Below are 16012 nucleotides of genomic sequence, written 5' to 3'. Positions count from 1 at the left end.
GATAGCTGAAAAAAATATACTGTACCTGATACAGTTAGTATTCAAAGGGAATCTATGAAACATAGTATAGAATGGACATAAAAAAAGAAAATGAATGCATAAATTAAACCACTATTGCATATAAGACCCTCTTCACACCACTGTTCCGATGAGGTCCGCCTATCAGTTTTTCAGGCAGCCTAATCAAATACTAATTTCATTAATTATTGGTATTTTTTATGATACAACCCAGTGGTGTACATTTTATTGGGAATAGATAATCAAAATAGCAAAAGCTCTTCATTTTTTTAATCAAAGTTATTTGCTATATTGATTCAGTAGTATATTTTGAATTAATATTGCTTAGCAATGAATAAACACAACAGAACAACTCCCTAATATGGCATTAATGCCCAAGAAGCTTCACTCTACTACGCTCTTTTTAGTCAAATGTCTTATATAGCCTGAATACCCAGCAAGATTTTTTTTGCTCTTTTTTAGGGTTAAATTGCCAGAATAGACCAAACAACCAATGAATAAAAGAATAAGAGAATATCATTTTCTTGAAATAGTGTTCACCCTGTCTCATAATTCTTTTTGCCCTAGGCACATGCTTAGTTTGCTTTCATCACAAACATAGCCCTAATTACACAAGCAGTCATTAAAACTAACCAGAGGCATCAGTCTTAACCATTTGCAGCCAACAAGATATGGCATGTTTGCTGCTGTGAAGTGCCTTTGCCAATCAAAAAAACCTTATGCCAAATGCCCATATATCATTATTGGAGCAGAAAATTGGCTACATTGGCTATATTTACTCCTAGAGTAACATTTATTATATTTATTTCTGGTTCAGGCATTGTTCTTTTTCACCTTTAAATAGCGAATGCTGTTGCTTTTTAGCATCTCTGGAGGGTAAATAGTTAAGTCCTCATTCCTTTGCAGGAAACAATAAAAATGACCTATCTAAATGTGCTGAATTATGAACCCTCACAGAATATGCCAGATGGAAATATAGCTTGTAAGTATAACTCAATTGTTAAAGTACAGGAGAAATTGAACTATAAATAAAATACCAAAAAATGATCACTATTTTGGCAGCTTATACATCTTTATAGGCAATAAGGCTTAAGTATGTCAGGGAATGTCACAGAGACTGTGAATAGCAAATAGAAATGTCAACTAGCATAACAAAATAAATTGCTGATTAAAACGGCAGCCTAAACAAGATCTAAAAAGCACAGGTCCTGTAGGAAATGAGCCTAAGCTGAAATGTCTGGCATGTAGCCCACATAATACACTTTCCTGATCAAGGGGAAAGGTTGCTTATAATGGTCATTGCTAGGGAGCGGTATATACTGTAAAAGGACTACATCTCTCAGAGGATAGATTAATGCCATGATGAATGTAGTGCAAAGCAGACCATATTAAAGATTTATCCTTGTTATCAAATAACGTATATAGGTTTCATGCTCTGGGCAAGAAAAACAACCACAGTGCTTCATTCCTATGGAAGAATTGTAGTGAATATATTGTCTAAAAAAGGGTTAAATTGTTTCTTTGGAAAGTTGCATTTTTGCCTGGTGGTATGAAGTAGCCAACAACTTAGGGACTTCCCTTTTGGTTCTGAAGAACCAGTTCAGATCCACACGGTTCTTTCTATTCTGGTATTCATTTAGATACCCAGGGAAATCCCAGTGTGTTAACCTATAATACTATTTGCTCAGGGTCCTCATTGGTAATCAGTCAATCACTGTATCTTTGCTAGAATGAGTGGTCGGATTCTCAATTCTGAAGCTGTAGCTCGTCATGCCAGATTGAAAGAAAACCAGCAGACACGTATTTATATAGTACTTACTGTATATATATATATATATATATATATATATATATATATATATATAGATATATATATATATATATATGAATCTTCTTAAAGGATAAGTTCACTTTAATAATAAAAAAAAAAATAATGAAATGCACATTTTTTTTGCAGGGAGCAAGATGTTCATTTACTATTTTTTTTTGTAGGAGCCTGGAAATCATTGCACCCACGCAGGACTACTACAGGCTGTCAGTGTAAGCTGTATGCCTGTACATCATACATTTAATAGCCTCCATTTTTTACAGTCCTCCATTTTCCTTTTGCAGCAGTTGGCTGTCTGTCTAAATATGACTGTGCTGTCTAACTGGCCTATTAAGTTTGACCCAGTACATTTGGTAATCTAACAGAACAGAATTAATAGACAATCTCAAAATCCGGGATAGCCTGAATGTCAGGACAAGCAACAAATAGGGGTTGTCAGTTACTAAGCCAAGGTCGATATAGAAACTGTAACAGATGAAGAGTGAATTACAGGAATTACTAGGGTCACTGGAATCATAGGAATGCTGGGGTCTGCTGGACACACTAGGGTCACGGGTGTGCTCAGGGGTCACAGGAATAAGGATCTCTCACTGGAACAGGGGCCTGTAACTAGGAATAAAACCTATTACCCATACAAGGAGTGTGAAACTGAGCCCAGCTTAAGTAGAGAGGTAAATAACCCATTTGGGCAGGACTGGGAGATAGTCTGAACGTTAGTACACAGATTTCGACAGCCGATCACGACAGTTCGTCCCAACAAAATCCGAAGGGACGACCACGAAAACTTCTGTCGTACGGTAGCCTAGCGAGCGACAATCATTTAATCAGTACGGTATGCGTCCACTAAAAACCGATAGACAAAGACCGCGCATATCAGAAACACAAAAATAACCCGGAAAAAGCCTGGCTGCCATTGTTTTTGTTTTGCACTATCTGATGCATAGCTATGCAACCAGGAAGCTTTTCCAGAATCATAAGAAAAAAAATCATACGCTAGGTACGCATTGTTGGATTCGATATTAGTATCATGCAACAAAATGCGAACGATCAGTCTTACGATTATCTGAACGTGTGTACGAGGCATTATTGGGGGTTCAGACAGCAACCCACCCCTGCTAACCCTCTCCTTCTTTGTACAAAAGTGGAAATAATTGGTGAATAGATTATTATGAACACTGGACAGATATTCTATATAATTAAAATAATGTAGATGTAGATTTGTTTTATATTGCGTGAAAGAAAAGGTGGAAAAAAAAAACAGGGAAAATATCTATATTTTCTACCATGTACCTATTTAAAAAAAAAAAAAAAAGATAAAAAAGTCTGAAATACAATTTGCAAGATGGGAGTATTTGGCTCATTGCCCAGCAAGCAAAGGTAATTTAACAGGTTTGGAGGATATATTTAGAGGCGTCTGTAAATACGGCTGAATGGTGAATTATTGATCAAATCAGTCTTCTATTTATGCAGCTTCCTTGCTATAAGAGAGTTACCTGGAAATAACGATACCAAATGTTTTAGGATTCAGGGATAGCTGAGATATTCGATAAATAATTTAAGGGCCTGAATGCCTTATTTATTTCTATTAAGCTTTGTGCAGTCAGATAACCAAAACTATTGATTGTATTAATCTACTTAATCCACAAGTGGGTTTCTGTGCTCTTGTGCAATATACATAATGGCTGGTTAAATGGTAGGGCAAATGCCGCACAATATGTAGGCAATCCGTTTATGTACCATTTTAAAGGGATGCTAAGAGAATAGCTGCAAGCAACCGTGCAAAACATGTCAGCTGCAGAGAGTGGCATTATAGAAACATTGTCACTAACTCGACAATGAATATAGTAAGGCAATTTCATGATATTCTGTTAAGCACCATTAATTTAATTTTGACTCCTAGTGACTGCAGGGATAGTGTTCTTCTACAGTGATCTGTCTTTGATTTGTGACTTACTATTAAGTCTTTGCAACAGATGTTTATAATGTATGTGATTGTGTCCATCAACCCTTTCCCAAGCATAGTTGTCTTTTTTAGTGGGTTGATTGTTTTCATACTTTTTAAATGAAGACCGCTTCAGTTTAGGCTTCTGGGCTTCTAGAGAACGATTGGGCTTGGTTTTGTTTTTTAAAATATCAATTTGTTGTTCTTGGTGTTCACTGTATTCTTTTTTTTTTTTTTCTCAATATAACTTTTATTCGTGAAAATGAACAAACAAGTAATAGTATGCATTACAATAGTAAAGTGCATATTAAGTTTAGACATTTTGTTCAGTAACATTCAGGTAAGGCTGATGAACATTCACATACCGCATCTACAATCCAGTCTCGATGAGAAGGTGTGAGATGCATAAATGAAAACAAACCTGCATATAAATTTTCAAACGTATACATTTTATAAGTATATAGTCTATAAAGAGGAGTGTAAGTCGGTTACTGTTGTGATATTATCAAACAGATGAGTCACATGACGTGGCTCGTCTATATAATGAAGAGAAAACAGAAAAAAAGGAAGAAAAAGAAAGATGAGAAATGAAGAATATAAAGGAGTGAGAAGTATAGATATTAGAAGAAATGGGACGGGGTAGGAAGAGAGTAGGGTGTGGGGTGGGGGTGGGGTAAAAGTTGTCAATGTATCCGGATTTGAGTGAATGACCTATCAAGTCTTATTGAGCTGCCATAAGGTCTTTGTATTCTGATGAGACCATGAATGTTTGCCAGTGGGACCACATTTTTTGAAAGATATCTTTTCTCTCCAGTTTTATAGCCAAAGTCTCCTCCATCTCATATATGTAGCCAACTCTGGCCAGCCAGTCTTTTGTCGTGGGAACCACTTTTGTATTCCAGTGTATTGGGATGAGGGATTTAGCTGCGTTAAGCATATGTCTTGTCAATGATTTTTTGTATTTTCTATATGGAAAATGATTAATATGTAGTAGACAACATGCTGCATCTAGATTAAGAATAGTTTCCGTGATATGTCGTATCCATTTGGAAATTTCTTTCCAGAAACCTTCTATGACAGGACAGTCCCACCAAATGTGGAGGAATGTGCCTGGAGATGAGCCACATCGCCAACACGCACTAGAGTTTTGTTCAGACCAACGGTGAAGGACAACAGGTGTACAATACCATTGGGTCCTGATTTTATAGGATGTCTCCTGTATTTTCGTGCTTAGAGAACATTTATGAGAGAAACAACAGGCTCTCTCCCATTGAGCTGATGTGAATAAACAGCCCAATTCTTGTTCCCATTTTTCTTTATATGGGTCAGTAAAATCTGGCGATGCTGTGATAAGCTTTTCGTACGATTGGGATGTGGCTCCCTCAATCCTCTCTCCTTTCACGCACTGTTCTTCAAAGTCTGTTAGTGGCCTGTAGAGGAGCTCTCTGTGTTTAGTGTGCGAGATGTAATCGTGCAGTTGTAGATAGGACCAGAACTTTAAGGGATTTTCGCTCGAGCAGTCCAGTTTAAGATTATCAATTGACTTAAACGTATTATTTCGGAAACATTGGTAGACCCTCAACGGAAGCAGCCGGCCATTCTTTTTCAGTAGAAAAGAGTTGTTCTCAGTACCAGGCAAAAAGTCTGGGTTTTTGTGGAGTGGTACAAGTGGACTTGGAAAGGAAGATATCTTTTGCGCTAATGCTACATTTTTGAAAATGTTAAGGGTATTACTTATGAGCGGGTGTTTCTTGATGTCTGCGGGGTAATTTCGTTGGTCTGTCCATAGAAGGTGGTGTGAAGGTATAGAGCTCCAGCCAACTTCCACACCCACCCAGTCTTTGCTGTTAGAGTGGCAATGCCAGTCCAGTACCCTTGTCAGGTGCGTTGCCTGATAATATTTTTGGAAGTTTGGCAACGCTATGCCACCACTTAGTTTAGGCAATTGTAAATAGCTAAGTTTAATTTGTGGTTTTCTGTTTGCCCAAACAAATGTTCTTTGTAAAGCCGTTAATTTGCGGAAAAAAAGTGAGGGTATCTTGACTGGGAGCGTGTGGAAGAGGTAGAGCAACCTCGGCAGTACCGTCATTTTTATGATGGACGCCCTGCCGAATCAGGAAAAAGTCCTCACATTCCATTTTTTAAGATCACTTGCTATTTGTTTCAATATGGGTATAAAATTTGCTTCGTATAGGTCATCTGTCTGTTTCGTAAGTTTGATGCCAAGGTATTTCAACGCCTTGGGTTCCCATCTATATGGGCAATTTTCTTTCGTTTGATTGAGGAGATCATTAGAGAGGGTCAGGTTAAGAGCTTCGGACTTACTGTGATTAATTTTAAAATTAGATAGGTATCTATATTTGTTGAATTAGTTATTTAAATTTGGAATAGAGATGTGTGGTTGGGATATGAAGAATAGTAGGTCATCTGCGTAAGATGAGAGTTTAAACTCTCTAGTTCCCCTTTGGAATCCATGAATGTCTGGAGAAAGGTTTATGGTGCGAATTAGGGGTTCAAGGGTCAGAATAAACAAAAGTGGTGATAAGGGACAGCCTTGTCTGGTACCATTTCTCAGTGGGAATGGAGAAGATAAGTTGTTGTTAACCTTAACCCTTGCTGTGGGGTTTGAATACAAAATTTGAAGCCAACTTATCATATTCGGTCCCATACCAATATGCTTACATGTGTGCATTAGGAAATCCCACGCCACTCTGTCGAAGGCCTTCTCCGCATCTGTGGAGAGTAACAGGCCCTCGACAGCAGTGTCCTGCACTCCATGGATCAAGTTTATCGCTTTTAAGACACTATCTTTGGCTTCCCTTCCCTGCATGAATCCCACCTGTTCCGGCCCTATGACATGATGTAACAGGGTACCCAGTCTAGTTGCCATTATTTTAGTTAAAATCTTTAAATCTAAATTTAGGAGCGAAATTGGCCTATAGCTTGCACAAAGAGTAGGGTCCTTGTCGGGTTTGGGGATGACTGAGATGTGTGCCATCAAAAAATCCCTGGATGGGACATGTTTTCCAAGCATGGAATTCAATGCATTTGTGAGATGAGGCGCTATAGAATCTATATATATTTTATAATACTGGGATGTAAAGCCGTCTGGGCCGGGACTCTTCCCTGTTTTCAATTCTCTTATTGCAGTCTTCGTTTCGTCTAATGAAATCATTTTTTCTAAATCATCCAATGCATCTTTCGGCAGGGTTGGTAACCCACTGTTGACCAAGTAGTCCTGGATTAGCTCGTCTCGGGATCCGTCTAGCCCTTCGGGTTTTTTCTGCGGTGGGATATGATATAATTTGGAATAGAAGGATCCAAAGTTGTCTGCCATTTTATGTGGGTCTCTTATCAATTCACCATTTTTGCCTTTGATGCAATGGATGTTATTGTCAAGTTGGGTTTCCTTCAAGGCCCTAGCTAATAATTTACCTCCCTTGTCCCCCTGTTCATAGTAGATTGACTTTTTGAGGAACAGTGACCTTTTGATCTTAAATTGTAGAAGATCATTCAAAGCCTTCCTTTGTGTTATCAGTTCTTGCTCTACTTCTTGCGAAGTGCTGAGCTTGTGTTTCTCTTCAAGTTCAGAGATTTTCCTTATCAGGATTTCGGTGAGTTGTTCCCTCTCCTTTTTACATATTGCTCCATGCCTAATGAGCTCACCTCTGACCACACTCTTGTGTGCTTCCCAGAGCAATAGGGGTGAGATGTCCTCTGAGACATTTTCTTTGAAATAATTTGTTATGGTATTCTGGATGTCATCTTGAATGTTTTTTTCACTAACAGTGATGAGTTCAATCTCCATGTGAACTCATTTCTAGATGGTGTGTCTAGTATAAGCGAAATGGAGATCGGTGCATGATCCGAAAAGGAAATAATGCCTATGTCAGCATTAGTCAGTTTGAAAAGATCTCTTTGGGTTATGTAGATGTGATCTATCCGAGTGTATCGTTTGTGTGGGGCTGAGTAGAATGTGTAATCTTTTACCGTCGGGTTGAGCGCTCTCCATGTGTCAATAAGTGTTAGAGATCTGAGGAGTGTTTTCATTTTTTTAATGATTTTGTATGTGATACAAGATTTACCCGAGGATGTGTCTTGCAATGGGTCTAGAGGCACGTTAAAGTCCCCCCCTAATATTATACATCCTTTTGCATGTTTTTTAAGTTCATCTATGATCAGATTACAGAATGTGATGTGTGCTGTATTTGGAAAGTAGACGTTCGCTAACGTCATCGGGTTTCCGTTAAGGGTTCCTATCAAGAGCAAATATCTACCATCTGGGTCTGATATCTGCTCGTCCAGTTTGAATTTGCAATTCTTATGGAGCAGTATTGTCACTCCTTTTGTTTTGGCTTGAGTATTGGTTGCGTGAAAAATCTTAGGATAATATCTAGTACTTAATTTGGGTATGTTGTCGCTACGGAAGTGTGTTTCCTGCAAATAAACAATTTGGGCTTTAGATTTTTTAAGCTCATATAATAGATGACTTCTTTTTTCTGGGATGTTAAGGCCATTTACGTTATGGGATATAACAAAGGGCACCTTGTCTAGCCTTGAATAGGCCATATTGCAATATTTGGGAGGGAGGAGGGTGGGATGGGAGTAAGGAAAGAGGCAGAAAAGAGAAGAGAGTGAAGCTCGAGGAAAGTAGAGAAAAAAGATACCAAATGGGTAACAACGACCACCCGTGACTAGTTAGTCCAGGTGGGATATCAGTTTCAGAAGCTACAATAGTATAAAATGGCTCCTGCTACACCTTAGAAATGGTGAACAGTCTGCCAGCCTCTGTCTAGGGAACAAATGGTTGGCACACCCAGGAATGACCACTGCACCCAAAAGAGAAAACACACCAGGAATTGGGACCAAGATTAGGTTTTCCAGGTGTATCAAGTTCTATGAATAAGTCAGTCACTCCAGGAGGCCCTCCTACTCCATATAAAAGAATAACACTAAACAGTGAAAACAGGTATACTGTAAGAAACATACCTTTAAAATACTTACAGCTTTTTAACAATAATTTGGGTACTTTCGTTGGAAAGATCGGCAACTGAAAAAAAAAGAGAACTCACATTTCGGTACCCCTATCTGCTAGCTCCTGTGAGACCGCATTTTAGCATGAATACGATGGTAATCTTCCGTTGTGGATACTCGCGTGTGCATTATGACAATGATATGGATACATGGAGCATTCATCCAGTACCTAGCAAGGGCAAGGGAATCCCCAATATTAGATCCGGCAGTGACATTTCCCTATATAAATGTCCGCTAGAGATCATTAGTCACTTTGCACACGCGAGCAGAACACGGAGAGTTCTTGCATCAACAAAAGAAAACTGTGATATCAAATAAGACTGAAAAAATGTAAAGCACCTATCGTTAATAGATGTCTATGAACTAGGGTGTTCAAGGGAGTATATGTCACTACACATCACTACGTCTCTACTGCAAAGTCCAACACATTCACATGGATGGTGCCTAAAGACTAATAACTTAATTCACTGTTAATTCTAACTGCATTATGTTAGCATAATAACTTCAGCCATCCCATCAATCAACAGTTATGAAAGTCATTTTTTATAGTTTAAAGAAGTGTATATAAACAATTAACCTATAGAGAGAACATTAGCGGTAGGAGATAATGATGATGTCTTAAGAGAGGTTCTCCAGAGCGTTGTTCTCATTCTCATTGCCATGGTAATCACAACCCTATTTTTTAATGACCAATCGTCCTAAATCAAAAAGGAATAGTGGTTTGTAGTCTCCACAGCAGCACGAAACTGGTATAGATGTGAATGTGTCTCAGCTTCTCGTAAAACCATGGATCAAGGAGGTATAGTGGTGTGTAGACTCCGCTGCAACAAGATAATGGGATAGTTGTGAATGTGTCTCATCTTCTCATATATCAGTACTCCCAAACAGTTGAAGTCATATTTTTGAGTATAGACATCTATTTCTAGGAACAAAATTGAATTCAAGGTAAGGAAAAGTCATCCTCTTCTAGTCTGGGCATGAGTGGAACGATGTGGTCGATCACCTGTATTCATCCCTTATCAAGAATGCGGCCATGCGGGTAGAGGTTGACAAAATTCATGCAGTACTGTCATTTATGATCTCTTATTCTCGGCGTCCTAGGTGGAGACGAGAATAGATTTCCAGGATCACTAAACTTTTGCCTCTTTCCACTTTTCCCGCCTGGGGTCCGCGCTGGAGAGGGGTTAGGGGTTCTTTGGTTACCCATAGGATCCGGAGGGAGCAAAAACTCGGCATACCAATCTGGAAGAGAGATTGGTTCAAGGTACAAGGATTCACAGAAGGCTGGCAAATCGTCCGGGGTTTTGAGCATATATTGTCTGCCCCCTGAGCTGGCTTGAAGGGCAAAAGGAAATTTCCAGCGGTACGGTATATGCTTTGCCTGTAAAATTTCCAGTAGTGGTTTCAGTGCCCTTCTGTTTTTTAGCGTGATAGGGGACAGATCTTGGAATAAGAGGATTGGTTGCTCGTTAAAGATGATCTGATCATTTTGGCGTGCCTGTTTTAGAATCTCTTCTTTCAAAGGATGACTGCTTAGACAGCATATGATGTCATGAGGAGGGGTATTATCAGGTGCTTTAGGTCTAAAGGCCCTGTGTGCTCTGTCAAAATCAATTGGAGATTCCGCGGGTCTGCTTAAGAGGCCGTTAAAGATCGAGCACAGGGCCGGTTTCAATCGATCATTATCAACCTCTTCTGGTACCCCTCTCACCCTGATGTTATTTCGTCTACCCCTGTTGTCCAGGTCTTCTAGTTGACGATTCATCATTATTAGATGTGATGAGTGTGAGTTGGTCACCTCCTCAAGCCGTTGTATAGCTCTGTCTCTTGACCTACCGGCCTTCTCTCCAACTGCCATTTGTTCCTTAATCCCCATAATGTCAATCTTAAGGTCAATTAGTGCTGCAGCAAATGATCCCTTGATGTCTGCTGCGATAGCAGTCATGTCATTGAAAGTCAATGTACGGTCCGGTCTAACACAATCACCTCCCAGATCTTCTGATGCGGCCAATGACTCTAGATCATCTTCTTCTTCCCCTGTTGGGGCCGGGACTTGTGCTGTTTTGGAATTTGCCATTTTATTTTTGCTCTTAAACTGAGTCTTGAATAGATCTGGTATAACCTTACTACCCTCTGATTTTCTGGACCGTAGTTGTTTTGAGTGTAGTCCAGGCTTTGAGAGCTTGCCCATTTCAGAAGCGGATTGCTATAGATAAAGCTGTATAGCCGTGGAGCAGGAGGGCCATCAGCGGAATCGCTCTAGCAGGCGGCCATTCTGTTCGTGTGCCAAGCCACGCTCCCACATGTCATGTATGTAGATAGTAAAGTCTTATGTCCCTTTAACAGTATTAGTGTGTACTGCTAATGAAAGGGTTTCTATGATATTGAGGCAGTTGTGCAGTACTCTGGGGGATCAGCCAAATAGTTTAACAAGGACCAATTCCGCTTAGAGGGCGGGGATGATTGTGGCAAAGTGTGGGTTAAATGTCCAGTGTCTCCTATATGAGGTAAAGCTGTGCTGGAAGGATATGAGCAGTCTGCTTTTAGCAGTGTTGTATCCACTGACTCCTTTAGAATGGCAGACGGTGCGGCCTGTAATGAGCTCCTGAGTCAGAATTGGAGTGTCTGAGTGGGGTAGGGGATGGCAATATTGATGGGGGATGCCTGAGAGTTGGTTAGAGTGCTCAGTACCACAATGCTAGAGTTAGTTAGGTCTCTTGTGAATGCTGGGGTGCTCCTCCTCAGGAAAGGCCGCAGGCTCAGGTAGTGTCTAGGCCGCAAGCCGTGCTGCGCGGGTGATGTCGGCGCGCTCGCGGTCAGATGCCGCTGTACTCGAGTCCGCGGCTTCTGGTCCGGCCTAGGCCGCAAATGTCGATCCTCCACGGATGGTCCGAATTGAAAAATTTTTGGCCGGGTATGGTGTCTAGGGGTTGTGGAAGCTCGATGGGCACTTTTGAACCCTGCCGGTGTAGGCAAATCCGAGGATTACTACGGATTCACCCGAGGGATCGGCGGAGCTCTTGGCTTCCACGTCTGCCTCGGTCCCCTTCCGGTCACGCCCCCTGTATTCTTATAATTCTTTGCTGACATTGAGGTTCAATGGTATTAAAGTGATACTAAAAACACACTGTTTATTTCCATTATCCCTTCTCTTTCGGTATATTGATGGCACAGAAATAGTTTAATAAAAAAAAAAACATCTAATTATCTTTTTCCTAATTGATATGCAGCTGTCACGTGACTCAGATCTTTCCCAGCCTGTCTGCAGGGAAACAGTGACAGGAGCAGCTTCTAGTCCTCTGCTACTGGTCACATGTTCAAAGCAGCCAAAAAAAAAACAGCTTTTAGGATACAGAATAAAAAAAAATTATTTAAAATCAATAAACTGTTTAAAATTGTCATGCAAATATACTTTATATTTGAAATCAAATCTTTATTATTTTTTGGCAATAACATGGTGTGGGTGGATTTTTGCCAGCCACAGGCTGTGTCACAACCCTCCAGCCTGTGTCTTAGAATAAAAGGGAAAAAACAAAAAAGGATAAGTATCCCCTAAGGGGTTGGGAGTTTTCAGGCACTCACGACAAAAATAATATAATAAAATGGTTATTTTTTTAGCAAAACTTTAAACAAAATAACAAATAATAGTAAAAGCAAACAGCTCCAGCATAAAATACATAAATACATAAAAAAAAATTAAAAACCATATATCATCATAAAATAGATAAAGGTAAAAGTAAAAGAGCCCCGGATTTATTTTTTTTATGTATTTATGTATTTTATGTAATTATTTTATGCATTTATCTATATCGTATGGCGATCTTATCAATTTTGTTAGTATTTTATAGTGTGTAATATTTATGTTTTTATTAACTGACACTCGATTGATGGCGGCTCGAGCACGCGGTCTCCGTGTTGCTCTAATATGAGTAATATGAGTAACTCTAGTTATGAGACCTATTTGTATGCCCACTGACCCTTATCTGCTATATTAGCCAGTGACACCGTAGATTCCCTTCGGGGATCGTTGGTTCCGGTGTCTCGTACACTGATAGAGGATGGGGGAGGGGCAAAATAGATGCTGGCCAATCCACCTCTGTTTGCGCTGTTATAAGGCTAGGCTTGACACGTAGACTCCACCCCTACCGAAGAAGTCAACGTAGCAGAACGCTCTGACGTAACGCGTATAGGGGGCGGAGCCTGCGCGCCTGACGCCGACTATCTTCCGGGTACTGCTTCTACATTTTAAGCCATACAAGCAGGCACGGCTGAATGCCTGGTAAATGTGAGTAACCTGTACATTCACTTCCTAATAAAGCTTGTAACGATACATACAGAGAGCACTAGATCTTCTCTTTATTTTTTACTGCATGTCCCCGTGTTCTCCGGAGATGAGAGGCTGGAGAGTTATCCCCCTGGGGGTCCTATGTTTGCATACAAGCTAATGCTTTCCCGTCTGGGTCCTGTGTTGAGGTGAGAGGTTAATCTACCTGGTGGAGGGATTTGACACTTATGGTTTTTGTTATTTTTTCACGGGATTACATTTCCTCTACCAACACTGTGGACACTTGAGCACGGAATCATATGGACTGTTTGATGGACACTAAATATTAATTTATTAATCTGTGTATATCTGGCGCATCACTTTTTATATATTGATTTACTTGACTGTGAGGTGTGGACACGATTGTAGTGTATGCTGCCGGTCATTATTATTTATGCACATTTTTTTTGCACTGCTCACATTGCACTGCCAATTCATGCATATTTTATTTATATAATTTACAGCACTGCTATTATTTGTATTGTATGTTGCGTTATTAATTATCACTACACGGTTTGCGCTGATAGTTTTTGTTTTATCATTCTCAGCAATAGCCAGTTGTTTTAGCTAGTTATTATTTTTGAGCATAAAGTTAATTAATTTGCTCATTATTCAGTAATTATGGTTAGGCTAGAGGTGCACAGCCTATGGAGCCCCACAACACATATTACGTTATACAATTTCTTAAATTCTGCTGGAAGCTACAAAATAACACCTGCTGTTAAAAATGACATGGACAAAAAAGTGTGCTTAAGAGGTAGTTTAACAATGGTACAACCAGGTAGCTGTCACCAATTGTATGGATGTGTTGCCTGGTGATGTTGTTGGTAAGTGCTTGCCAAACAATTGGCAATTCTTTCAGGCAGATCAATTAGGGCAAGGCAACATATCACCAGCCTGTCATACATACTTTACATTTATGCCTGGGATGTTGGGAGATTGTCTTGACGTTTTTAGTTATGTTTGCAACTGAAAGCTGTTGAAATTGCCTGTGTGCATGTTTACAGGTTTAAAAACAGGAAACAAGCAATAAAGACCAGTTAATAAAGCACAACTCAAAAGGGTAAGCTCCACTTGTCTACCTCCTCCCCCCTTCCGCTGCCACATTTGGCACCTTGTGGGGGGAGAGTGGGTACCTGGTTTTTGACAGGTACCCGCTCCCACTTCTGGCTTTGTTCACCATGAGAACTTTCGCCCCACCCTCCTTCCCCCACAGCCAGCTCATTCTAGTCAAGATAGTGGGATCAGCACCCACTAGCCGATTACAAAATTGGCTCAGGTGAGGACACTGCTGGATTCCTGGACAGGTAAGTGCCCTAATATTAAAAGTCAGCAGCTACACTATTTGTAGCTGCTGACTTTTTTTTTTTTTTTCTGGGGGGGGGGGGGAGGTGAAAAAATCAGAAATGCATGAAAACATGCAGTGCTCTAGGTATCGGATGCCATTGCAAGCCCATGCACAAATTAATGCAAGGTATTGGGCATTTTTGAGCCATAATTCGTTCTGGATAGTGTAGGGAATGAGGAAATGTTAAGATCTGTGTCTTTTGTGTGTGTATTACATTCACTCTATTCTATATTACAAAAATAGATACATTGTAAGCATTTCTATAGTCCTCCTAAGGAAGATTTTTTCTTTTTTATGTTATATATAATAATCGTTTTAAATATTTTGGGACCAGTAGAACTGTCTTATGCTTTTCTTTTTAGAGATATTGTATATGTCAGACATTGTATATTGTAGATGCTAGTAACTAGCTGGTAAATCTAGTCACATGGCTGACTGTAATACCTCCACAGAAAACATAGTTCAATTCTAGGAATCACATATTTATAACAATGGAGAAATGAAATGTCACATTAGCATAGTTGCTTTGAATGTGTCATTTTAAACAATGCTTCTCTGATAAATATTGATCTGAGCTATTCTCAATTGGATTTGGTCCCCAAATGATTCCATAATGAGGATAAAATCAGATCAGGGTGTTTACCCATGGAGCACCAGTTTAGCTAAATAATAAGGCAGTGATTATTTAATTGTATGTGCCGCAGGCATCACACAAAATACATGCAGCACAGTGAAAATTCCACTGAAAGTAGCAGATGGTATTGGCACAACTTGACATTTTTCTCTTCTCTGTGACTCTTCACCCGACTTTATGAATGAAAGCTAAAAAGCTGTAAAAAGGACAATTCAGCCCTGTTGTGTTTTTCTCAGCATGTGCCGTATAGCATCCAACACACGGGACTGAAGCGCAAAAAGCCAGATTTTTATCACCAGGAGTAGACAGGAAGCTGGCAGGACTTGGGCAGCCGTGCCTCAGTACATTCATCATGTTGTAGCTGAACAAGTTTGCTTTGTACTGAAAACATTTGAGAACTCAGGAATCAGATGAGAAGAGCTGATAAAATAATTCAGTATAATCAATTTATATCTCTCCCTATTTTGATTGCTATTAAAGCTGAACTGCTGCTAAAACCTATGTTCATACATTTGCACTTTAAAAATAAATGACTCATAATGCAGTCTGTCCCATGTCTGGCTGCTGCTCCATTGTTTAAAACTTTTACTTTTGTTATTCGTACAAAAAAAGCTGTAACCACCAAACGTCCAGTGCTGAAACTTACAGGAGATCACTGTGAGTTGCTCACTCAGCATCCCTGCCATTGACAAAACATCCTACATTGTACTGCAACTCAAGTGGGTTTGGGCATTGTTCATTCCGAAGGATACTGCAGTGCACCAACATGCATAATGTGAATTGCCACATGGTATGCAATAGTACGAATCCAGTCTTATGGGCCTTACACACTATGAGATTTTCTGAAGACTTTTTTCTTTAGGCTTACCAAAACCATATAATAT

The 16012-nt window shown here is 39.7% G+C and overlaps 1 protein-coding gene across 1 annotated transcript in view; it reads left to right on the top strand.

The window, feature by feature from the left end:
• IL1RAPL2 (interleukin 1 receptor accessory protein like 2) overlaps window positions 1-16012 on the top strand; it is a 1216730-nt gene that overhangs the window by 486057 nt on the left and 714661 nt on the right. The window lies entirely within an intron of this gene.

The sequence above is a fragment of the Pelophylax lessonae genome (genome assembly GCF_965119305.1).
Source record: "Pelophylax lessonae genome assembly, chromosome: 7".
NCBI classification, from domain to species: Eukaryota; Metazoa; Chordata; class Amphibia; order Anura; family Ranidae; genus Pelophylax; species Pelophylax lessonae.
Note: the sequence above shows the minus strand (reverse complement) of the source record. Positions and strands in the feature narration are given on the sequence as shown.